The following is a 15,429-nucleotide window of genomic DNA, read 5'->3' on the forward strand; positions in this document are numbered from 1 at the left end:
GAGCAGAAAGAGTCTCCAAATTTGGTTATGAGCTTCTTAGAGCTGTCATAACTAAGCATGATAAACTGGGTAGCTTAGGATAACAGAAATGTATGCTTTCATGGATCTAGAAGTCAGAAGTCTTAAATCTAGGTATCAACAGGTTGGTTCCTTCTGAGGGCTGTAAGAAGAATCTGTTCCTGCCTCTTAGCTTCGGTGCTGACAATCCTTGGCAGTTCCTGGCTCATAGATTGTCCCTTCAGTCTCTGCCTCCATCTTTAAATTACCTTCTTCTCTATTTCTCCTCTTCTCGTTGTGTGCTTTCCTGTTCTTATAACGACATCTGCCATTGGGTTCAGAGTCAGGTCTACCCAGATAACCCAGGATAATCTCACCTTAAAATTCGTAACTTAATTATATCAACAAAAACCCTTTTCCCAAATAAAGTCACATTCAGAGGTTCCGACTAGACATATCTTTGGATGGTGGGGCAACCAACCAACTCACCACAGTGTGTTTGTGTGATTTTACTTTTGGAAGAAGGCTTCTAGAAGAAAAATATATTCTAAAGGGCAGTAAAAGCTAAAGCTTTTTTTTAAAAAATTCACTTTTCCTAGGCAGTTCCTAGTGGACGGATGTAAATGGTTTGCAGTATTCTCTTCAAAATGTTGCAATGTTCTCTTTCAAAACTGGTCCCAGCTAAAAAGTTACTAAAACAGCTACCACATAGCAAAGCCTTTCACCATCCCAATTTCTCTTTATGAAAATCATACAAATTTTCTCAATTGTAGTGTCCTGAGAAATAGAAATACTTGAGAGGGAAGAATGCATAAATGAGCAGCCTAGCAGAGTTTGATTGCTACCCACTAAATTTAGAGTCTCTTTCCAGTGAGGTTGGTGAGTTAAATACTGAAAGGACCCTCCTGCTGAAATCAACTAAAAACAAATAAAAACCTGAAAAGAGTCAGTGAGCTGTCACAGAAGAAGTAAGTGCTTCTCAAGCCAAGGATTGAGCGATATAGAGTGAGCACTATCTCCAGCCATTTACCAGACAAGAAGGGAAGGGGAAACGAAGATTCAGCTTTGAAGTCATAGCCTCAAAAGGGCTCCAGAGACACAGCCCAGAGCAGGCCCAACCTGAGGGATCTAATACATCTTCTCCCCAAAAGTTGGTATCCCAGTGGGTTAAACCATCAATTTAGAAAGGAGAAAAAAAATAAAGAACTCAACTTTCATCAACATTTTCAGCCTGAATTCACACTACCTGGGAGAAGTGGACAAGAATTTAATTTTCAGTGATCCTAGACTAGAAGTTCTCATAAACCTGGAAGAAGCAAATGAAGACCCTCTGGAGAGGACTCCACTTCTAATTCAACTGAAGACGATTCCTTCAGGTAAAATCCCAAAGCATCGAACAGACCCGCAGTACAAAAGAACTCACCTTTCAAAGCAGGATAAGCCAACGCAACACCATAAAAAAGGTCCATAGTAGTATCATTAATTCAATTCTATGAACTGAAACATGTCTTTTCCCATACTTACACATATGTCACCTACTCCTGAAAGAGGTATCAGGCAAATTCTAACCAAGAGAAAACTGACAGAGCCACACTGACAATAGAAAAAGAGTAGTTTAAGCAATAAATATTGCCAGAGATATAAGGATAAACGGTTCAGTTCATCAGAAACCATCTGAGCCTCCAGGGAAGCCCCTTCAGAGATCTTACTTAGCTTAAATTTGCATGCAGTCCTAACAGCCTCAAGAATACTGACAAATTCTGAGGAAAAAGCAAGTTCAAAATCAAAATAGACGTGTAAATACTTCCTCAGCAACTGAGAGCATAAGCAGATAAATGTATTTTAGCGGTTAGTCGCGAGTGCGCAGGCGCAGCCGGCGGCGCGCTGAGGGCTCTGACGCGCCGGCAGCCGGCGAGCGAGCGAGGCCTCACCTGCGGCACCTGACGAACGGTGTGTGGGAGGCGGGCGGGGGGGCCTGAGCGGAGGCGCCCCCGTAGACGCAGGCACCGCAGGAATCTGGCTGCACTCGGAGGGGCGGGAGGGAGAGGCACCAGAGTCGAGGGAAGAGAAAATAGGCTCCCCCAGAGAGAGGTGCCTGGCTGGGAACCGCGTGGGGACAAGGGGTACCTTCTGGGCGCGGCCCAGGCGGCAGGACCTGGTACTCGGGAACGGTGCTTGCCGTCCCGTTACCTCGGGAAAGGCTCCTCCCCGTCGCGTCACCGACTCCTGACGGCTCGGGGGCATCTGGGAACCCGCCCCGCACCCTCCGCTCAGGCGGACGGTCCCCGGGGCCTCCCGCGCGCGCGGGGCGCTCCCTGCCCCCACGCTCTCTCCACCCGGACTCTCGGGGCAGCTCCCTCGCGGAGCTTCTTTTCCCTCGAGGGGAAGCGGGAACTTAGCTCCGGGCATGGCTGGTCTTCAGAAAGAATTTTATCCTAATGATGGTACCTGTGCAGCTTCCAGACTCGCTAGAGCCACGATCAGAACACTGGTAGCCTCCGAAGGTACATGTTGGTGTATGTCAGGGGGGAAAGTTGGTAAGGATGAGGAGGTTTGAATAATGAAATTTAGAAACCTGACCTAATGGATGTATGTACCTACATATGGCCAGTGAGCACATGGGAAAGTGCCCAGCATCATTCGGTATCAGAGAAATATGAATTAAAACCCAAAACGAGTAGGAAATGAAAGTATCAAAAAGGATTCATGTAATTTCACTTTTGGTCAAGATGGAATAGTAGGGACCGGGTTTACCCTCTTGTTTGAAATAATAAAAAAACAGAAAATAATTAATATATACATGTACACATATATACAGATGTATATCCTCTATAGCATATATAACGTGATACTTTAGATATTATATATATTATTGTATGCAATGTCTCTATTCATATATAATGCTGCTATATCATGTATAACATATACAAGATGCTACATATTATTTATGATATATAATACATAATTTTATATATTGCCTCTATATGATATGTATAACATGTTATCATTTATAACCCACCACTCAACAACTAAACAATACACATTATTTTCCTGCACATTTGTAACAGTTACCTAGATGATTATACACAGGTTGAATGTCAGCTAATTTCAAAGGGATAATATTACACAGAGAAATAATATTGTATATATTATAATGCAACCTAGTTCAGAATAAAAATCAAAACATTAAGTAGTAAAATGTACTTTTGGAAATTAAGAAACAAATATTTGTGTGCTATATTGAAGTGAAGTGAAAAGTAAAAGTGTTAGTCACTCAGTCATGTCCAGGTCTTTGCCATCCCATGGACTGTAGCCTGCCAGGCTCCTCCGTCCATGGAATTCTCCAGGCAAGAATACTAGACTGGGTTGCCATTTCCTTCTCCAGAGGATTTTCATGACCCAGGGATGGAACCCGGGTTTTCTGCATGGCAGACAGATTCTTTACCATCTGAGCCACAAGGGAAGCCCCCTGGTGCTACGTTGGTCAAAAGTAACTCATAATAGATGAGAAAATATTTAGAACTAGGTTCTAATGAAAATATACACAACAAACCTGCAGGATTCATTGAAGCAATATTTAAAGGTAAATGTTGACAGTGCAAAAGAAGAAAGTCTGAAATATAATGAGCTAAATATGAATTCCAGAAAGAAAAAGAACTGCTAAATAAACAGGGAAAAAAAGAGAAAATAAAGAGCAGAATTTAATAAGATAGAAAATTAACATACAATTGAGATAACCTACTCAAAATAATCTATTCAGAAATTAATTTTTTGAAAAGATCAAAACAAAATTCAAAAATACCTAGTAATATTATTGGTCAAGAAAAAAGAAAAGACATAAGTCACCATTATAGGTAAGAAAGAGGATATACTATAGATACTGAAGACATTAAAAAGATAGCATAATATACAAATCTTTGGGGCTCCCCTGATGGCTCAATATTAAAGAATCTGCTGCCAATGCAGGAGACAGGGATTCAATCCCTGGTCCAGGAAGAGCCCACATACCATGAAGCAACTAAGCCCGTGTGCCATAACTATTGAGCCTGCACTCCAGAGGTCAGGAACTGCAACTGTTGAGTCCACACACTTCAATTACTGAAGCCTACAGGCCCTAGAGCTCGTGCTCTGCAACAGGGGAAGCCTCCTCAATGAGTAGACTCTGCACCACAACTAGAGAGTAGCTCCCACTTGCCACAAGGAAAGAAAAGCCTGCGCAGCAACAAAGACCCAGCACAGTGAAAGATAAAGTAAATAAAATTATTAAAATCTTTGTACCAATAAATATAAATGTATAGATTCAATGGATAAAGTCCTAGAATGATATTACATCCAGTATATTCCATCAAAACTTAATTATGAACACTAAAATAGCAAGGGTTGAAGACTCAGTTTTTAAGGTATCAGTTCTCCCAACTGATCTGTTGATACAATAGATTCGATGCATTTCCAATGATAGTCTCATTATGGTTTTGTGTAGGAATTGACAAGTTTATTCTAAGATGTATATGGAAATACCAACAACCTAAATAGCCAAAGCAATCTTGAAAAAGAAGAATAAAGTTGGAGGACTTAGACTATTTGACTTCAAAGCCTTTAGTTAAGCTCCAGAATCAAGACCAGTGCTAGTAAAGGATTGAGAGATTGGGTTGATGGAACACAATGGAAGCCATTTGTTATTTTTCAACAAATGGTACTGAAAGAGCTGAGCGCTCATGTGTGCTAAGTAGCTTAAGTCATGTCCAACTCTTTGTGACCCTGTGGACAGAAGCCCTCCAGTCTCCTCTATCCATGGGATTCTCCAGGCAAGAATACTGGAGTGGCTTGCCATGCCCTGCTCCAGGGGATCTTCCTGACCCAGGGATTGAACTCATGTCTCTTAACATCTCCTGCATTGGGTTCTTTTAACACAAGCACCAACTGAGAAGCCCGGAGTGCTCATATGAGGGAAAAAATTAACCTTTATCCCTACCTCACATCATACACACAAATTTATTTGAAATGAAACATAGACCTAATCTTAATAAACTATGAAAGCACAGAAAATAAATTTAGGACTTAGAAGTACACAAAGATTTCTTAGAAATGGCACAGAAAGCATAACCATATGAAAAAGAAATTAACAAATTAGACTTTATCAAAAAATTTTAAACTTTTGCTTGAAAAGATAAGGAACCCAATTAAAAAGAAAAACAGGCAAAAGATTTGAATGGACATTTCATCAGAAAAGATAAATCAAGGGCCAATGAGCACATGAAACAGTGCCCGACATCACAAGTCATCAGAGAAAGGCAAATTAAAACCAAAAATGAGTAAGAAACAAAAGCATCAAGAATGTCTCATATATTTCCACTTCTGGAAGATGAAGTAATAGGAACCAGATTTACTCTCTTGTTTGAAATGATCAAAAGTAAAGGATAAAATATATGAAAGAACAATCAGATAACAAAGAATGGTGATATCCAAGAAAGAATAAACAGACAATGTAAGTCAAATGACTTCTCCAGCTTCTTGGTCAGAGAATTTCCTGGTCATAGGGAAGGAAAGGGACACCTTTTCAAAAGTCTCCCAGTGTTGGGGCAACAGCTGTGGGTCTGGAGAGTTTGGGGCAGTATTCAAAACCTTAGCACTTAGAAGATTTCCAAAAATGTCCGTGGAATTGAACTGCTAACTCTCAGTAATACATTTCAACAGGTTAGAGTCAACTGTGTACCAAGCACTTGGAGCCATTAATGTCCCCTGACTCCCTTCCCTCCACCACCCCATCCCATAGACTAAGTGTTACTTAGGAAAAGTTTAACTGTGAACCTCTCTGTAGTCTTCAAAAGTTCACCACCATTTCCAACACTGCCCACCGCAGCCCCAACAACTCTCCCCAACCCCCATCCCCACCAGCTTCAATGTGCTCCTCCTAGCCTGCCATCCCCAAGCCCTGAGGTTTTTCCTTACCGCTGTGTTAGTCACTCACTCTTTGCGACCCCATGGACTGTAGCCGACCAGGCTCCTCTGTCCAGTGGGTTTTTCCAGGCAAGAATACTGGAGTGGGTTGCCATTCCCTTCTCCGGGGGATCTTCCCAACCAAAGGATCAAACCTGAGTCTCCCACATTGCAGATTCTTTACCATTTGAGTCACCAGGAAAACCCAATATGTGATAAGCTATGAATAAAGTGCTTTTACCCCTGGAGCTCTCTCCAACATCCTTCCTCTCTTGGTATAATGTATTTTGTCTGGTAATTGAAATTTCCTGAAGACACATCGTAACCCAAGAAGAGCTGCAGTGGTAGAAATTGCTACCATTCGTGGACACAGAGAGGAAGAGTTTGAAGCAAGCAAATCCTGACCATGCTCCTTAAATCTCACCTTCTTTTTTCTCTATGTAGGGCCCACCCCTGAGAAGACTCTTAAATTGAATATTCAGAGCATCTCAGAGAGTATTTCACCAAGGTAAAATGCCCAGTGTGTTTGGGGAAGGAATGATAGGAAGCAGGTGAGAACACAGAGATTTCATTCAGCAAATATTGATTCCTACCTGCTGGGTGCTGTTCTAGGTTTTGGGGATAAAGCAATGAACAAATGTTTTGTTCCCTTTACATTCAGTTCAGGTCAATTCAGTTCAGTCTCTCAGTCGTGTCCGACTCTTTGTGACCCCATGAATCGTAGCACGCCAGGCCTCCCTGTCCATCACCAACTCCCGGAGTTTACTCAAACTCATGTCCATCGAGTTGGTGATGCCATCCAGCCATCTCTTCCTCTGTTGTCCCCTTCTCTTCCTGCTCCCAATCCCTCCCAGCATCAGGGGCTTTTCCAATGAGTCAACTCTTCACATGAGCTGGCCAAAGTATTGGAGTTTCAGCTTCAGCATCAGTCCTTCCAATGAACACCCAGGACTGATCTACTTTAGGATGGACTGGTTGGATCTCCTTGCAGTCAAAGGGACTCTCAAGAGTCTTCTCCAACACCACAGTTCAAAAGCATCAATTTTTCAGTGCTCAGCTTTCTTCACAGTCCAACTCCCACATCCATACATGACCACTGGAAAAACCATAGCCTTGACTAGGCAGACATTTGCTGGCAAAGTAATGTCTCTGCTTTTTAATATGCTACCTAGGTTGGTCATAACTTTCCTTCCAAGGAGTAAGTGTCTTTTAATTTCACTGCTGCAATCACCATCTGCAGTGATTTTGGAGCCCCCCAAAAATAAAGTCAGCCACTGTTTCCACTGTTTCTCCATCTATTTCCCATGAAATGGTGGGACCAGATGTCATGATCTTACTTTTCTGAATGTTGAGCTTTAAGCCAACTTTTTCACTCTCCTCTTTCACTTTCATCAAGAGGCTTTTTAGTTCCTTTTCACTTTCTGCCATAAGGGTGGTGTCATCTGCATATCTGAGGTTATTGATATTTCTCCCGGCAGTCTTGATTCCAGCTTGCGCTTCTTCCAGCCCAGCATTTCTCATGATGTACTCTGCATATAAGTTAAATAAGCAGGGTGACAATATACAGCCTTGATGTACTCCTTTTCCTATTTGGAACCAGTCTGTCGTTCCATGTCCAGTTCTAACTGTTGCTTCCTGACCTGCATATAGGTTTCTCAAGAGGCAGGTCAGGTGGTCTGGTATTCCCATCTCTTTCAGAATTTTCCACAGTTTATTGTGATCCACACAGTGAAAGGCTTTGCCTTTACATTAGTGGCCCTCAAAATTTCCCCACCATAGAAATAATTTACCCTGGAACTTTGAGTTTATGCTCTCAACAAGATCCTCAGATTATTTTGATTATCAGCTAGTTTGAGGAAACACTATTGAAGCAGCAAGTTGAGATGGTCCCTTTTTTTTTTTTCCATTTATTTTTATTAGTTGGAGGCTAATTACTTCACAACATTGCAGTGGGTTTTGTCATTCATTGACATGAATCAGCCATGAAGTTACATGTATTCCCCATCCCGATCCCCCCTCCCACCTCCCTCTCCACCCGATTCCTCTGGGTCTTCCCAGTGCAGAAAGCAACCTGTACAATCCCCTGCTGTTGACTTTTAGAAAACAGTTTTGTTAACTATTTAGGTGCTACTCTTTCTTCACATGTTACACATGCATCCAGGACCTGCCTGAGGCAAATGTGAGGTGGATGATGTTGGCCTTTATTGTCCTCCCAATTCCTCCCCAAACACCCAGAGGTCTCCTGATATACACCCATGACTTGTGTAATCAGGTGCCACCTGCAAATTCCCAGTGTTTATTAATCCCCTCATGACCTGGCCCTCAATTATATTTGAGACTATAACATGTATCGAGGACTTTTGATAAACCAATGTGTTCTTACTGATTTACAAATATTTTACTATGTAATCATAAAAACTACACTATACAGTAGGTGTGATTATCTTTGTTTTGTAGATGAAGAAAGTGAGACCCAGGGATAGCATACAACATGGCCATTGGTAAAAGAGAGAGGTCATTTTTCCATCTTAATGAGGCTTGCCATCTCTCTACTCTGCCTCCATTATAATGGTTAAGATCCCAAAGTTTAAAACTGGGTGTGTGTGGGGGGGATGGGAAGGGACAGGAGGGGAGTTGGGGAAGAAAGAGGAGGTTCAAATCTGCTGTTTCCACTTTATTCACTGAAAGACCTTCACCTCTTTTTTTTTAAATTTATTAATTTTTAATTGAAGGATAATTGCTTTACAGTATTGTGTTGGTTGCTGCCAAACAGCAACATGAATCAGCCATAGGTGTACCTATGTCCCGGACCTTCATCACTTTAAGCCTCAGTTTCCACATCTGTGGGCTTCTCAGATAGCTCAGTTGGTAAAGAAGCCACCTGCAATACAGGAGACCCTGGTTCGATTCCTGGGTCAGGAAGATCCGCTGGAGAAGGGAAAGGCTCCCCACTCCAGTATTCTTGGGCTTCCCTTGTGGCTCAGCTAGTAAAGAATCTGCCTGCAATGCGGGAGACCTGGGTTCAATCCCTGAGTTGGCAAGATCCCCTGGAGAAGGGAAAGGCTACCTACTCCAGTATTCTGGCCTGGAGAATTCTGTACAGCCCATGGAGTCGCCAAGAGTTGGACATGACTGAGCTTTTCCACATCTGTAGCAGTGAAATACTCTACCATGCCTGCTTCACATAGATTGTGGAGTTACTGAGCTTACGGATACAAAGCTCCTACGATTGCATTTGCCACAGAGTAACCTTTTAATATGTGATCATCAGTAGCAGTCCCATAGCGATCTACATACCCTGCTTTGTTTTTCTTCAAAATTTGTATCAGTATTTGACATTATATGTTTGTATATTATTATCTCTCTATCCCACTAGATCATAAACTCCTTAAGAGAAGGAATTTTGCTTTGTTCACCTCTCTCCACAGGATTTATAATAACACTTGGCTCCTAGGAAGCACCACAAATATTTATTGAAAGAATGGTTGTTATGGCTATAATTACCTCTGTCACATCTCACTGCACACACAGTAGCTGCCCTTTAAATGCTTGCTAAGGGGTTTGCAGCAAACAGAAACAAAAGTGTTTACCATCATACTATATTGCCTCCCACCGCAGGTAAATTGAACGAATAAATGACCTCCTGAATGAGATAACATATTTGAAGATACAGATCACAAAAACAAAGGGAGGCTCTTATATAAATTTGTCACAAATTATATTGTGTGCTTTCTACCCTGGCTTCTATCAACAAAAGTTAAATGCCACAGGCATGCAAGAAAGAGTAAGTAACATAAGCACATTTTTACCCCCTTAATTTGTTATATGGTGTCCCCAATCCCTGTTAGATCTGGCCATTTGGACAAGTAAATTATAGAGCTTCTGAGTGGGTGGGGAGTTTCTGGCTCTAGTCCTTGACTTGGTTTCCCTTGGCTCTACACTCATTTTCTAAAGTCAATGTATGCTTCATTAATATGATCTATTTGATTTCGTATATGACTCAGAACTATATCATCACAAGGCTTCAAAAAATGCATCAGAATTTTACATGTGAAAACATATGATACTCTTTCACTTCAGTGACTGTTATAAAAATGCTTTTGCTACTTTAAGGAACTGGATATTTGTGATCATCTGAGCTAAGTTAATAGACACAAAAATAAATTTTTTTCTTAAACTTTATATAAAAGTACATACATATTTATTGTTAAAAGAAAAGACTGTAAGATTATTTAAGAAGAAATCAAATTTCCTCTGCTCCATCCTTGTCATTCTATCCCTAGAGGCAGCCACCAATGACCATTTGGTATTTATCTTTCTAAACATAGTGAAAAACAGACTTGCCTTGATCTACTCTCCTCCTTTGTGAGATATGACACTAAAGAGCCACTTAAAAATTATAACCATTCTTTTTAAAAATGTTCTACCACTGAGAATCTCAAATACACACAATAGTAGACAAAATAATATGACCTCTCATGTACCCATTACCTAGCACAACCATTAACCCACAGCCAACCCATGGCCCCAGCCAAACTCCCGTTCATTTCTCTCTACTCAGTATTTTTTGAAAATAAATCCCTTATATCCATGTATTTATATATAAATCTCTAAAAGCAATGACCCTTTTTAAACAAAACTGTATGCTGATATTACATCTGAAATATTCCTTACTAGTGTTAAATAGTTAGTGTTCAAATTTCCAATTGTCTCGTAACTGTCATAAATGGAGTTTTTTAGCATTAAAAGATTTCAGGATATAAACAAGCTTCCCGTGTTATGGTTGGCTGATGTATCTTTTAAGTCTCTTTTCATTAGTAGATTCCCTTCAGTTTCCTTTCCCCTAAAAATGTGTTTGTAGAAGAAACTATGTTTTTTGATCCTCAGAGTTTTACACCATTGGAATCTTGCAGATTGTATCCCCATGGAAAAATTTAACATGTCCCTCTGCCTTCTTATGTATTTCCTCTAGTTGACTCTAGAGGCTTGATTAGGTTCAAGTTCAGTGTTTCTCTTGAGTGTTCCATAAGGTAAAGCTTTGTTTCTTCTATCAGGATGCCCATGATGTCAGACTTGCTTTTTTTTTTCATTGTTTATTGAAGGAATTTAATATACTAATGTGCACTATGAATCGTCAAGAAAGAAAGGATACTGTGTTCCACATTCCCCAAGCTTATTTAAGATGAAAATAATTTTTGGCATCACAGCTAATAGAGACAGAATTTAACACAACACACTTTGAGAAATGTTGCCCTACATTAACTGATGAAAGCTTTTTCCCTCTGGAGAAGTTAGACTCTGTCTTTTTGTAATGTCTCCAACCTTTGATGTTCAGTTTGGAGAAGGAAAAGGCAACCTACTCCAGTATTTTTTCCTGTGAAATCCAATGGACAGAGGAGCCTGGAATGTTACAGTCCATGAGGTCGCAAGAGTCAGACACAACTTAGTGACTAAACACCACCACTGTGGTTCATTATCTTATTAGGATGTGCAAGGTGGAGACCTGTTATTCCTCTTTTAAAATAAATTAACTGTAATCCTTTTGTAAGATGTTTCCCTTTATTGACTAGTTACCTAACTGTATAGTTTGTAAATGAAAGGGAGGATAAATGCTTGATTCTTTCCCCAATCCTCCAATTTCTTTTTAGTACCATTTGAATTCATTGAGTTAACATATTTGATGAATTTTAATCCACACCATTAATCTTAATGCTCAAATCAGTTCATTTTGGCCAGTGGGACTCTCTTCAGATTGATTTCTGTGAGTCATTTTGAGATGATCTCAATGGTATTTGACAGCTCCTTGCCTCTTGTATAATAAGATATTCCACATTTATCTGGTGGTTTTCCTGCTCCAAATTTCAAATCTGCTATTTCTCCTAAAAGCTTTGGCTTCTTTTGTTGGAAATAAATGTCTGGAAACGACAATTCAGGTGCTAGAGCTATGACCACCTTTAAAAGATGTCAATTTGCTCACATGTTTTGGATGTTGCAAAGAACTTTCTGCAAGCCGTATATAGTCCTGAAAAACACTTGCTTGTTTAAGAATGAATTATCTGATAAAAAAAAGAATTTTTAATTAAATAAAAAAGGAAGAAAGAAATGAATTATCTGAATCTCCTGCTTCTTTTTTAAAGATATAGCTCTTTTATTTTATTTTTAACTTTTTATTTTATATTGCAATATAGCTGATTTACAATGTTGCGATAGCTTCAGGTATACAGCAAAGTGATTCAGTTATACATATATGTGTGTCTATTCTCTTTCAAATTCTGTTCCTATTTAGGTTGTTACATAATATTGAACAGCATTCCTTGTGCTGTACAGTAGATCCTTGTTGGTTATCCATTTTGTTTATTTTTGAAATACTTTTATTTGTTTATTTAATTTTTACTATGCTGGGGTCTTTTGCTCCTTGGGCTTTTCTCTAGTTGCAGGCAGCAGGGGCTACTCTCTAGCTGTGGTACATGAGCTTCTCATTGCGATGACTTTTCTTGTTGTGGAGCACAGTTTCTAGAGCACAGGCTCAATAGTTGAGGGTTTAGTTGCTCCACAGCACGTGGGATTTTTCCAGACCAGGAATCAAACCCATGTCTACTGCATTTGCATGCAGGTTCTTTACCACTGAGCCACCAGGGAAGCCCTATCCATTTTAAATATAGCAGTGTGTACATGTTGATCCCAAACTCCCTAACTATCCCCTCCCCCATTGCTTCTTATAATTGCTTAATGTATCTGTGTCCTTTCTGAAGCTAACAGTTTTAGAACCATAACTGGTCTCAGACCCAAAGTTTGTAGCATCCTAGAAGGTAATGGCAACCCACTCCAGTACTCTTGCCTGGTAAATCCCATGGGCAGAGGAGCCTGGTGGGCAGCAGTCCATGGGGTCGTGAAGAGTTGGACACGACTGAGCGACTTCACTTTCACGCATTGGAGAAGGAAATGGAAAAAAAAAAAAAAAAAAAGAAGAAGGAAATGGCAGCCCACTCCAGTGTTCTTGCCTGGAGAACCCCAGGGACGGCGGAACCTGGTGGGCTGCCATCTATGGGGTCGCACAGAGTCAGATACGACTGAAGCAACTTAGCAGCAGCAGCAGCAGTAGCAGTCACTCAGAATATATACATTGAATGAGAAAAATCAGGCTTTAAGTGCTGAAAGAAACTACCAAAAATGAGTTTCAGAAATCTGAGGAGAAATAGGTACATTATTAGATAACTCAGTAGTCTCTGAGGTCATGATTTTAATAGGTTTAATTTTCTTGGATGTTTGAGTTCATGTCAGTTCAGTCACTCAGTCATATCCGACTCTTTGCAACCCCATGGACTGCAGCACACAGGCTTCTGTGTCCATCACCAACTCCCAGAGCCTACTCAAACTCATGTCCATTGAGTCGGTGATGCCATCCAACCATCTCATCCTCTGTCATCCCCTTCTCCTCTTGCCTTCAATCTTTCCCAACATCAGGGCCTTTTCCAGTTAGTCAGTTCTTCGCATCAGGTGGCCAAAGTATTGGAGCTTCAGCATCAGTCCTTCCAATGAATATTCAGGACTGATTTCCTTTGAGATTGACTGGTTGGATCTCCCTACAGTCCAAGGGACTCTCAAGAGTCTTCTCCAACATCACAGCTCAAAAGCACTAATTCTTCAGTTCTCAGCTTTGTTTATAGTCCAGTTCTGACACCCATACATGACTCCTGGAAAAACCATAGCTTTGACTAGACAGAACTTTGTCAGTAATGTCTCTGCTTTTTTTTTTAAATTTATGTATTTTTATTGAAGGATAATTGCTTTACAGAATTTTCTGTTTTCTGTCAAACCTCAACATGAATCAGCCATAGGTATATATATATAGGCCCCCCCCCACCCCGTTTTGAAGCTCCTTCCCATCTCCCTTCCCATCTCACCCCTCTAGGTTAATATAGAGCCCCTGTTTGAGTTTCCTGAGCCATATAGCAAATTCCTTTGGCTCTCTATTTTACATATGGTAATGTGAGTTTCCATGTTACTCTTTCCATGCATCTCACCCTCACTCTCTCCTTCTGTCTCCCCATGTCCGTAAGTCTATTCTCTATATCTGTTTCTTCATTGTTGCCCTGTAAATAAATTCTTCAGTACCATTTTTCTAGATTGCGTATATATGCATGCAAGAAGGAATTCATAGGGCCTGGACTCCATCTCAGGCCTGTTCATGCTGATCATGCTCTGCCACCTCTCCAATGGACTCTGAACTCTGTGTTCAGTGCCTACGGAAACAACAACAGAAGGATAAGACCCCCTCTAGACAGGGGAACCTTGAAGATCATATCCAGGTTGCTCATCGCCTAAGAGAAAACATACTCTAATCACCCCTGCCTCTGGATAGGTCATAAATTGTTTCTGTATCTATCGGAATGTAATCACAGGCTTATCAGTTATTAACAGATTGGAATGTAACCACGGGCTTATTGATTATTAACTGTTTGAACACATAACACATGAATAATGGGGTTATTGTGATTGTATTTACCCTTCCTTTGTTTATGTAAGTCTCAAGGAATTTGGGGTGGCGGGTTCAGATGTCCGGGGTACCCCGTACCCCACCCAGGTACACATGGGGTATAAAAGATTTCACAAATGCTAGTCAGGGTCCTTGGCTAAGAGGAGACTCTGACTTGGGCCCGCCGGTGTAATAAATTGCACTGCACTATCTGCATTATCCTTCTGTGAGTTTGTTTCCCGGAACACGTGGCTACAACATTTGGTGCATTGGCTGGGAAACTCCTCACTTTGAAGAGACAGGTCTCATTTGAGGCCACCCCGAGGCTTTGTGGCTTGAATCTCCTAGAGGGGAGAAGGCGCCTTGCCCCTCTGGAAGAATTCAGCCTTTCAAAGTCCGGTTTCTTTGCTTTGGCAGGTAGTGAACAGCAGCAGAGGAACTGAGCGCTCAGGTGGGAAGGAGCCCATCCGGCAGGATGGAAGAGGGGGCCTGATCACCCCCTTGGGAGGGACTAGAAGGAGCGGGGACCCACAGGAGCCTGGAATAGGCAGGCGGCGATTGCTTGGTACACAGGTTGACGAGCGTGCTAGGTTTAGGAAGGAAATTTGTGAAGGTCATTTAGGAGGTGTGTCCACACCATCTCAGGGAAAATTATTACCAGCAATCGCCAGGGGATTTTTAGGATAGGAAACTGGTCCTTGTATGCTCATATTCTGCCCTCCCCCAGGAGGTGTCCCGTCTGCTGTGAAATTCTTGACCCCCTCGGAATTGTTAGGCTAGAAGGAGGGAGATACGTAAGTGAGTATGAACTGGCTTTTCCGGAGATGGCCTGGGACATGGGATATTTAACCCATCTGTGTTTTCATCCACACCTGATCAAGCCCACCAAGGCAGAATGAACTTTGAAAGTTAAGGGAGAAACAGTCTTGGACCATGTGGTGTTCTGGTTCGGCCGTGCTGACTGGCAGGTGAAGACACGCCGATCCCCCTTCCTTCTCTAGGATCTGGCAGGTAAGGCT

The 15,429-nt window shown here is 41.3% G+C and overlaps 1 protein-coding gene and 1 long non-coding RNA gene across 5 annotated transcripts in view; one reads left to right on the plus strand and one right to left on the minus strand.

Annotated features, from left to right (window-relative positions):
- LOC110150686 (cytidine monophosphate-N-acetylneuraminic acid hydroxylase) overlaps nucleotides 1-15,429 on the minus strand; it is a 293,016-nt gene that overhangs the window by 85,812 nt on the left and 191,775 nt on the right. The window contains exon 1 of one of the 3 annotated variants that reach the window (XM_070456244.1): nucleotides 1,929-1,947. The exons of the other annotated variants lie outside the window; for them this stretch is intronic. The gene's annotated coding sequence lies outside the window, so the exon portion shown is untranslated. Of the gene's footprint in view, nucleotides 1-1,928; nucleotides 1,948-15,429 lie in introns of those variants that run through there. 3 annotated transcript variants of the gene reach the window in all.
- LOC110138448 (uncharacterized) overlaps nucleotides 13,895-15,429 on the plus strand; it is a 77,665-nt gene continuing 76,130 nt past the window's right edge. Inside the window, exons 1-2 of one of the 2 annotated variants that reach the window (XR_011483860.1) lie at nucleotides 13,895-14,636; nucleotides 15,292-15,421. This is a non-coding gene — a long non-coding RNA (uncharacterized lncRNA). Of the gene's footprint in view, nucleotides 15,422-15,429 lie in introns of both variants that reach the window. The other variant, XR_011483859.1, reaches the window with a different exon arrangement.

Source organism: Odocoileus virginianus, chromosome 27 (assembly GCF_023699985.2).
Source record: "Odocoileus virginianus isolate 20LAN1187 ecotype Illinois chromosome 27, Ovbor_1.2, whole genome shotgun sequence".
NCBI lineage: Eukaryota > Metazoa > Chordata > Mammalia > Artiodactyla > Cervidae > Odocoileus > Odocoileus virginianus.